The following is a 10,013-nucleotide window of genomic DNA, read 5'->3' on the forward strand; positions in this document are numbered from 1 at the left end:
TTAATGTTTACAATACCAATTCCATTTTTTTTTTTTTTTTCTCTGTTGGAACATGAGCTACATGTTGATGCTGGGAAGGAATACTGTAATATGAAAACAAGGACCAAAGCTCCATGGCAAGCAAAAGACTATTTGCTCAGACTGAGTTTTGGTTGTTCGGAGCACTCCAGCAGCTCCATCACTACTGGTTCATGTAACTTTACAGAAATGTAGTGCTTCAGTTTCCAAGCGAGATACTGCTACTTAGGCTTCCCAGTGATATTATTTCACTGTCTCAGGCATGTACATTAATGAGGGGATTGCGACTCAGTTTGAAGTTCTGCTGTTGTTAGTCACAAAGCATAACAAAGTCCAACCACTTTCCAGTGCTTCTGAAATAACCTTTCCCATCCTTTAGGGTCTTGAATTTTATCTTTGTATCTGTTGTGCCTTTGTGTAAATCAGTCTTTGTAGCAAAAAACCCTCTAAAACTAAAGTCCTGACCCTAGAATCGAATTGAAAATTTGCTACTGATTTTGTTGGAGACAAAACAGTCTTGGCTCATTACACAAAAAAAAGTTATGATGTGTTACCAATAAATGCTGAAGTGAAGCAACTCTTTAGATCTACAAAACAATACCCATAATCTGGGTATTTTTTGAAGGCTCAAATTCTCCTTTTTCCTGTACATCCAGATTTCTTGCCACATTATTTCAACCAGTCTTTTAACAATTGCTGTAATTATCTTACCTCTAAAAGACAATTTATTAATGGATGGCTTGATGTAAAATTTTTTGCCTAAGTGAATACTTTGTCCCTTTAAGCCACAAATTCAAATGCCAGCAGTATCAATTTACCTTTTTTTTCCAAATCAAATCAGAATTTCATGCTCTTTTCTTCATTAGAAGATGTCGAGTTATTAATTATTCTCTGACATTTTATGCAAGAGATTTTTGCATAGATCAAGTACCTTTGATCTATCTTCCTTTCTTCTCTTTATCATCTAATGTATTTCATGTGCGTTAGTTTTCTCTTCTTCATGGCAGAAGAATAAAACTGATGATGTTGCACAGCTATAAACCCTAAATTGCTTTGTAGTAAAACACAAACAAAAGACTCACTGCTATGTGAAATAAATGTAAAATACTGCTTGGTATTAAAATGGTTTTGTGGCACAATAAGAAGCTCCAAAAAGAACATTTTTAAAAGGCAAAAAAAGAAAAGGGGTAGTGAAAGACTATCTAAATGCATTCCCCCAGTTCATCAGTGCCCTGTATGACTCATGCCAGCAAAATACAGTTCTGATTTCTTATTTTTTATTAGGCTTTTTTATATTCCTAATTTGCCAGTGCATATAGGAATTCTATTCATTAAAGTCTTGGAAAAGAGTAAGATTTGTTTTCCTTTTATGTTTATACAGTGTTTATGCTGTCTTGGAATTTTTATCCAAAGCATACTTGTTTCTGAAGGATAATGGCACTTGGTCCTTCCTTCAGTGAAGTGGGCAAACCAAACAGCATCATTTCTCAAGGAAGAAGCATCAGCAAATATAAAAATTTCCACATTCTGTGGAAAGTACCTGATTTCACTGTTCAGTCATCCTGACTAAATGTTTCGTTCTTCTGATTTGAATTTATGCCAGATAAAACCTCAGTTCTGCAGCACTCTGTCTTCAGACACCAAACCACAAGCAAATGTTAGCACAGCAAAAATCATAGCATCCTTTTTCTCTATATGCAGTGTTGTGCACCTACATTGGTCTGTCATTTTTGAAACATTCCATTTACATATATGAAAGCTTTGTAATCGTGACTAATACCTGCATTTTGCAAACTTCCAATAATAATTATATGGAAAATAATACACAACAATAAATTACTTTTTTTTTTTTTTTTTTTGCATTTGGAAACCATTTTGAAGATTGCTAGATGAGATGAGAATTTATATTATTAGCATGACCTTCATGTAAGCTACAAGACATGTGCAGTTACCTTTACTCCAACTAGTGTCTTCTCCTTTAGTGTCAGTGACATTTTGTGTGACCAGAATCAGACTTACTGTATAAGACAGTAAGACAGGCCAGTAAAACTTGTCCTGCAGCTCCTTTGTGTTGAAGTACCAATACAAAATAGCTCTAAATCTGCTGTAGCTTATGACAGAAGCCCAGCCTCTAGTGGCTCAGAACTGTAGTCAAGATATCATCATAGCCTGAGTGGACCTAAAATAGAAAAAGGCAAATATATTTTGGGTTTTCTTGAAAAAAACCCTTTCATACTCAGTGATTAATATTTCAAGGTGTGTTTTGTGGTTAAAAAAAAAAAAAAAAAAAAAGAAACCAAACCCCACACTTGTCAGAAACAGCAGATTTCCACTTTGGAAGGCTTTTAAAAAATAGTAAAAGAGGAAAAAATATGACAGACTGAGCTAGCTAACAGCATCATTTTTCATGTCAGCTCAATTATCAGAAAATCCACCAAGACATGGCAGCTCCAGGTTCAGTCACATTGCCGGTGGGCATAGAAACAGTTCCCTGTTGTGTTTCCCAGCCACCATGCAATACAATACCTGAGAAGGCTGGAAAAGGGTTTGTGAACATTATTTTAACATCTTCTACTTCCTATAAAGCACAAAATTGTTGTTGGAAGATGAAAGTTCTTCCCCTGAAGAGAATGTCAAAGACATCCATCAATGCAAACATCATCTGCATCCTCCTTTGCAAAGGAAGCATTTCATACATGAATGATCTTTCTTAGGAGGAGATGAACTTTCTCATTTGACTAATCCTTTACGAGCTGGACCCAAATTCATATCTATTTGCTGCCTGAATATTGTCAAGCTGAACTCATCAATCAGTTCAGGATGAGCTATTTCATATTTGAGGAAAAAGAATGGTACAACTCAGTGCCATACAGTTTAAATTGTGACACTGCAACCACTGACCAAATCTCCAGAATTTGGCCTACTAGCCAGTAACATCAGCAGCCAGGCTGTCTGTGCTACAAGATGCCTGGAAAGGCCCAATGAACCTTGGAAATGAAGAGTGAACAAAGAACAGAAAAGCACTTTGCTTTTTGTTTCTCATTCTGATTTTGCATGACCTCAAACATAGTTGAAAACCTATGATGTTCCTTTTTTATTATTATGTTATTAAATATGCAGTACATAGACAAAGTGGGTGTTTGAAATGTCAAGGTTCGTCTTTTTCTTCATTTCCTGTGTTCAGGGCTCCAGTAAGTCTCTAACATCAGAGTCAGAGCATCAACTTACTGTTCCTCTCTCAGTACAAAGGAAACTAATGAAGGTCTTGACTAAGCCCTGCCTGCCAGGCAGCAGAGCCCATGCCTATGCCCATGGGCAGGGAGGATACCAGCTGGGAGGTTGCCTTATTCCAGGAATAGGTCAGTAGCTGTAGATCTGGGCAACAGACACTGAACACTGACTCTGAGCAAGGGCGCAGCCAGAGTGTCAGAGCTGCACTGAGGACCCTGAGCCCTCATCAAGCTGGTGGGCATGATGAGCACCTTCCCCCCGTGCCTTGCCTTGCCTTGCCTTGCCTTGCCTTGCCTTCCCTTCCCTTCCCTTCCCTTCCCTTGGCAGCAGCATTTGACAGAGCTAGAGAAGCCCAGAATAAGTTCTCCTTGTGGCCTCCTATACCTGGTTTTAGAAGGTAAGGGATCTCAGGGTGAAGGAAAATCTCAGTCTATCAGCAGAAAGTTGTTGCTGTTGCTGCATGCTTTCCATACCATCCATCTCCTTCTTTCTACCTTGCTCTATGGATCTGTCCCTATGTTTTCTGCACAGTGGGATTTCTGGTCTGAGCTGGGTCAGAGGCACTAAACATGGCAAACAATACAATAATGTAGTAACACAAAAAGGAAGTAAAAGTTGTTTTAACTTGCCCTGATATATTCCACATGCAAGTACCATAATGATTGGCATTAAAAGTATCTCAGTTAGGGTGTAGTTTTATATAGTGTACATACTAAAATACCCAGCCAGACCAGGCTGACATAAGGATATAGTTTTGCCTTTTTAGGCTTAAAAGAGATTATTATCTTTAATTGATGTAGTTTTTCCTTACTTTTTAACATAGTGTCTACCGTAATACAAAAACAACTCTTGTCCTTGTACAACTTCCAAAATCCAGAAGGATCAGTTACATCCATAGGAAGCAAAGCCCATGCTATTGATACCATATCCTGCCTGCAGCTTCTTTGGATCTGATAGATCTGTGGAGCCATTAACAGTGAGAGCCTTTTATGAGACATTGCCTCTGATATTATTATCAGACTCTCCAGACATGATATCATGAGAGCGCTGTTAGTGTGGTGCTGTGATACAGTATGTCACTGAATTTTTCCATAATGTAGCTTAAACTGTCACAAAGAATAGCTTAGTATGGGTGGTATGTGACTGCACACAGCTTGTGTGCTGGGGGGATTGTTTAAAGTAGTAGAAAGTATAATTTTTGAATAAGAACTAAGAGACCTAGTCTGCATTTCTTTTATTGTTGCCAATGGCAACTTCTTTTATCCAAAGAGATTAAAATTTGCTTTTAAGTGCTTGCAAAGCCCTGGAATGTGTGGTTTACAATAGTATTAAGAACTGACCTATAATTACAAATAGACATGGCACTAGTAATTTATTTGGTAAGCTTCTGAAATGCTGACTGTTTCATTCCTTCTTATAGACTGAACTTAGGTTGTACAAAAGCAAACAATGCAGAAGGTCATGGTTTCCTCCTGTGTACCCTTCCCCCAGGAAATCAAAAAAGCTCTTATTTCTGGACTCATTCTGGGTCTGAATGTTTTCTTTCCTTCAGAATCCATGGTACCAAAGCACCCCTGGTTCTGTGTAACACAAGCCGATGTTGGTCAGTTGTTTTTTATATGATACTCTTACTGCCAGGAGTTGTCCACTTTACAACAATGGTGTTACAAAGTGGACAACTTGCGTAAAGCAAGAGGTCAACAAGGTAAGTTTAAAAAGTTTGGGAATAGCTTATAGACGCCACGTTGCTGTATAAATCCTCTCTTGGTAGAAAGTCTTACCACCTTTTCAAGCATCAGAAAAGTCCAGACACGGATTGCTTTCCCTGTGTCATGTGAAAAAGACTTTAGCAGAGACTAGCCAGCAGAGAATGGAAGTATTTGTCTTTACAGTTCATTTGATGTACTTGCTGAGCCACTCACGTGAGACTGAAATGTACCCATCACCTATGACCAAAGGACTCACCTTCAAAACCTGGCTTAAAGAGTAAAACTGGGAATTCTGACTTATATGAATAAACTGGTGACTGATTTTGTTGGTATTTTTACAAGATTTATGTTCCAGCTCAAGTCAGTTTTTTTAAAGTAATCAAATTTTCAGTGTTCCATTGAACTTTAAGAAGTGAAATACTGTTGGGCTTCTTTTAAATCAAAGTTCATGCAAAACTAATGAAAATTTGTTGCACCAAAATTAACTTGTAATTTTTCATCAAACCATCTTTGTTATACAAATAACACTGATTCTTATATTTAATCAAGCTGTGTAAAGAAAAGGAGTGAGAAGGGCTGTCCAACTATGCTTTCCTGAAAGAATTTACAAAATGTTATTTTCTTTGTATATGTTGACTCACTTACTTCAGCAATAACATATTCAGAACCGAATCCCTGAGTTCAAGTATTATGGCAATGGCAGAAAATTAAGATGACAAGGCAACCCCGTGTCAAGAAAGCATAATTTGAGAATTTCAGGTTCAAAACTTACATAAGAATTTTTAATGTCAATCCTAAATAATGAAATAAAATATTTCAGGTTTGCCATTTGGAAAGAGGTAGGTACTAGCTGGATCAGTTGCTATTATATTATGGTTTTTTACCACTTTCCTCATCATGGTCCTCATAATTAATGAAATTACATTAGTTGAAATTCTGAGTCTTTAAAAATATTTTTTCTTTAAGCATGAGAATTTGTCTTTACCAAATACTATAACAAGAAAAAATATAATAAAATCGCATGATCTGTTTTAATTTGTGTTTGCTACAAGGTTAAATTATCATGACGCGCTATGCTAAAAGTAGCAGCTGGAAATGGAAGATGCTCATGAAGTGTGTCTTCTTACACAGGTGCAAACCTTACTGCCTGTGCCCCAAGCTAGATAATGATGGGTCTGTTCCAACCTGGAAGTGATTTTAGTAGTGGTAGTGAAGTTCCATAACTAATTGAGTAGGGCCTGCTGACAGTTTTCCTGAAAGGAAAACATATTATCTCAGGTCCACTGCCATGCTAAAGCACGAAATAGCTTCAGCTATCCAAAGTCACCAGACAAAGCATTTGTCTCCTTGCAAAAGACATACGGACATGCCCTCAGAGTCAAACTCATAAATTTAGCCCTAATTTTGCCATTCATTTAGTAGTTTTAACTTCAAGAAATTTCAACTGTCCCATCACAGATTTTAGCAGGACTAAGAAAAGACATTTGAATATTGGAAATGGTTTACAGGGAATAACTTAGGTTTGAAGTGAGTTCTGGAGGTGGACATGAAGCATTTTTTTAGGCTTGCCAATTCTTGAGAAATTGCTGCTTAAAGTAATTTGGACATACAGACAGATAGATATAGATATCTCAATTTTAAGTAGAAGCAGCAGTGGAAGGAGCAGAAAGTTTCAGTGAAGCAACCATGTGCTAACTTACATAAGAACAGGAAGACAGTTTACTCCAGTCTTTGGCCAGTTACAGGCATGAAGAAAAGTTGGGTGATAGGAACAGAGAATAAGCCTCTGTGCCTCAATCTAAACTTACTCCATGTGACAAAGGGTAGTACACAAACAGCAATGTAGATATTTTTATCCCTGTACAGCCCAACCTTCGTCTGAGTTCTTCTATAACACATTTCTTATTTGGTACCTTTTCTAAAATTTTACTGCCATTTTGCCCTTGCCCTGCTTACTCTGGCTGGTCATCACTTTAGTCTTTTCTACTGTTGTATGAACAGAGACTCCTTCTTCTCCAGTCTACAGTAACCTAGTTGTGACTGCGTACTTCAAGAATTTCGCTTTGAATCAAATATCATGGAGAATATGGTGAAAGATAAGAGTGACTTTTGGCATACTGTTACTGGATATTTTATACTTTCAGAGAAGGTGATGACAAAGGATAGGTGAACTTTCCATAGTAGTATTTTTGTTTTCCAAAGGCACACCAGTTTGCTCTTGTTGTTACAGTTGACCAGAAAGTATGCAAATTCTGCTGTGCTTGCAACAGCATAATACACTCAAGGGTATCAACGTTTTAGGAGGGGATATGGGGAGGAGGTAATTGTGTTCCTTTTGCAATTTCTCATCATCCACTATAAAAATATGTGCAATGCGCCCAATCATTAAGTTCTTCAAATATTTCAGCTTATCACAATACAAGTACTTGAGTTTGTTCTTCTTATGTACAAGCAAAAATCATTACAGCAAAAGAAAAGATTGGTCTGTTGTTGTGTCCTTTATTTACCATAAAATTTTCTTTTTAAAACAAATTAATTTACTTGCATACTCAAACATGAGTTGATAGATATAACTCCTGCCCTACTTTTCAGACTGTGCTAGTCTCCTTGAGTAAAAATCTTATATGATGAACTTTTCATCAATTGGACTTCCAGGATTATAGCTGAGAAAAACACTGACTTATAAAGGTGTTCTTTCATGCATAAGGAGAAAGGTTTATCCAGCTTGATCCTATTATAGACTCTGTTAGCATAGCTTATACTATTACCGTGGCAGTGCTCCTTAATACTTCTGTAGCTAAAAATCTGTCAGCATTTCTCCAACACTCACCTCTTTGAACAAAACCCACCTATTCTTTTATCTCTCTTCAACCTTGTAAAGATATTTTTTTAAGAAACAAGGCACATAGATATTTATAACTGTAGCTGTATGAGATTGTAGGCTGCATTATGTACATTGAAAATGTACAATAACATCAAAAGCTTATGAACAAAAACATCTAGTGGTGATGAACTTATTCCTTGGTTTTAAGAACAGCTCAGTGGAATGAATGTCTATTTCCATTAACTATCTGCATTTTCATCTTAACACATAATGTCCTTCCTAAATCTATAAAAAGAAACAAGAACCTAGGCTTATTACACCCTGAAATAAAGCACTGCTTTTAAAACTGTCTAGCAGAACTGAGGGATCTGATACTTCAGGACTAATCTGCAATCTAACTGCATTCCTACAAACCCGAACATATCTTGTTATTTTAAACGGTGACAACAGTTTAATTTCAGAAGTATAGAATTACATCAAATAAAAGATTGCCTATTTTAACATTTGTTTCACTCTCTGAATCCCTCAAAAAGATCTGAACTTTACAGGTCTGCCTCACAGGATATGTGAAAAGCAAACAGGTTAAGTGGCAAATGAGTTGACTTTTGCAATATGGAAACATGGCATCTTTTGAGTAAAATTCTGACCCCAGTGAAGTCAGTGGAAATGTTGTCTTATTCTTTTCAGTAGATCCAGAATTACGCTCTGCATGGGAGCTTGCAACACTTTGTCAACCAACTTTGAACGCTGTACCTTAAAAAACCAACCAACCAAACAAAAACCCACACTGAAAAAGATTGTTTTCATTTAGTTGACCCACTTCACCATGGATTTGGTGACAGTCTGCAGCTTACTCTGAACAGTGGTATCAAAGCAACCGGGCAAACAACAATGGACAACATAAAATTAATAGTAGGTAGTCCTTGAGAAGTTGAAATACACTATTGAAGAGGGATCTATGTTACTATATGTTTCATCCACAAAAAGAAGAACAAAAATAGTCTTCAATTACCTTCAAGCCTGAAAATATTCAGAAATGGGGAACTAAAATTCAACAACTGCAGACTAAGAGAATTCCAAGAAACTTTGTATTATTTTTGTGTACCTACTTTTTCCTTCCACTCTTAAAAATAGTGAGGTTTCTGTAGTAAACCATAACTCTGACCTTAAACCTTCATCCACTTACCTAATGGGATAGTTTTTCAGTGTATCCTGGTGCTCACAATATACATAATATTTTCTGTATTCCTGACTCCTTATGTTGGAATATAGTTTGGCTCTAATTTAGAGAGAAATGGAGATAATGGACACTACTTTCCGATGGGCATAAGTATCTAAAAATATGACAAATTTGCCTTGTCCATTGTTGATGGGATAATTGATGGAATAGTTGAAGCAGGTTAGAAATTAAATTACATGGAAGCATGTTCACCAAACACTCTATGCATCCCTAGCACATTCAGCTTAAGCCACTGTGAAATCAGAATGAAGTAGAGATTCAGCTCTGTGGCATGCATACTTTGTCACTACTTGCCATAGTGTCATGATGCTGACCATGAGGGAAAATGCAGGATATATATGGGGTGAAAGTATGGAAATACAGGTTTCCACAACTGGTATATCAAAATGCAAGGAGCTATAGTAGGAGGAGAGTGAAGATGAGTGATGAGTAGATCACCTCCTCCCCAGGGAGATTAGATCGGGCAAGTAAATTTTCATTTCAGTTGGACAATTACCCATGTAGTTATATATAGGATTTGGGATCAGATGAGGTTGTTTTGTTTGTTTGCTTTTTCCTGATGATACTCTTGCTGAGGTACTTTTTTTGTTGTTTATCTCTGGTTAGTGTTACATATGGAAGAATGATATAAAATGAAAAAAAGAAACAAATAGAGCAAAAAGAAGGGATACATCAAGTCACGGATACTAAATCTAAAATAGCAGCTGTCTGAGAGAACGTTTGTCAAGGGGAAGAACAATGCCAGAGATATGCATCTCAGTGCTGGGTCAGGATTACTTCATATTCAACTGCATGAAATGTTTTACTGCTTCCTTTAAATCAATAAGGCATTGAAAAACCATCCAGCAGTCCAGGGACATGTGCTATTTCTATGCAATGTCAGAATAGATGGTTAACAATGAGCTAACACTGGCAACAACATTGGATTTCCACGTAAAAAGACCAAAAAAAGAGAAAGAATACATACAAGAACTTCTCTACCTCATAAATG

The sequence above is a fragment of the Athene noctua genome, chromosome Z (genome assembly GCF_965140245.1).
Source record: "Athene noctua chromosome Z, bAthNoc1.hap1.1, whole genome shotgun sequence".
NCBI classification, from domain to species: Eukaryota; Metazoa; Chordata; class Aves; order Strigiformes; family Strigidae; genus Athene; species Athene noctua.